The sequence below is a fragment of the Leptonychotes weddellii genome, chromosome 5, assembly GCF_054177405.1.
Source record: "Leptonychotes weddellii isolate Sample4059 chromosome 5, ASM5417740v2, whole genome shotgun sequence".
NCBI classification, from domain to species: Eukaryota; Metazoa; Chordata; class Mammalia; order Carnivora; family Phocidae; genus Leptonychotes; species Leptonychotes weddellii.
The window spans coordinates 104,306,223-104,307,239 of NC_138373.1; positions in this window are offsets into that span (position 1 = coordinate 104,306,223).

Genomic DNA, 1,017 nt, shown 5'->3' on the forward strand with positions numbered 1-1,017 from the left:
TTCCACTCCTCTTAGAAAGATAATCTTGCCTGGACAATGCATTCCTTGCTAATAAATTCCTTTCTTTTTTTTTTTTTTTAATGCCCTCTCTCTGCCTTTAAAACCCTTTCATTTAGTTCAGTGGAGTTCCCCTATACTTGCTAGGTGGGATGTTACCCAATTCTTGAATCATTTAATAAAGCCAATTAGATCTTCACATTTACTCAACTGAATTTTGTTTTTTTAACAAGTGCTTCTCTGTTTCAAAAAGGCAGGCATGTGGATGTGAGTGTGTTTGTCTCTGTGTGTGTAGGTATGTGGTGGGTGAGGTGGGGATTACAGTCAGAAGACTCAGATGCATCAGCCATATGTGGGTGGGGAAATTGAGCAGACTCATTCAACTCTGTTAAAATGTGTACTTGGGGGCACCTGGGTGGCTCAGTCATTAAGCGTCTGCCTTCGGCTCAGGTCATGATCCCAGGGTCCTGGGATCGAGTTCCGCATCGGGCTCCCTACTCAGCAGGAAGCCTGCTTCTCCCTCTCCCACTCCCCCTGCTTGTGTTCCCTCTCTCGCTGTCTCTCTCTCTCTCTGTCAAATAAATAAATAAAATCTTTTTAAAAATAAAAAATAAAAATAAAATGTGTACTTGGGGCACCAGGGTAGCTCAGTTGGTTGAACATCTGACTCTTGATTTCAGCTCAGGTCATGATCTCAGGGTCGTGAGATCAAGCCCCGTGTCGGGCTCCACACTGGGCTTGGAGCCTGCTTGGGATTCTTTCCCTCCCTCTGCCCTTCATCTCTCTCTCTCTCTTTCTCTCTCTCTCAAAAAAATTTTTTACTTAATTCTAACTGAACAGCAATAATTATGCAAAGCTGAAAACAACTGTTAGAAATGCCTCAAGTCCCAGGTTTTCTTTGTACTTCCCTCCCAAAGGATTATTTTTATTATTATGTTATGTTAATCACCATACATCACATCATTAGTTTTTGATGTAGTGTTCCATGATTCATTGTTTGCATATAACACCCAATGCTCC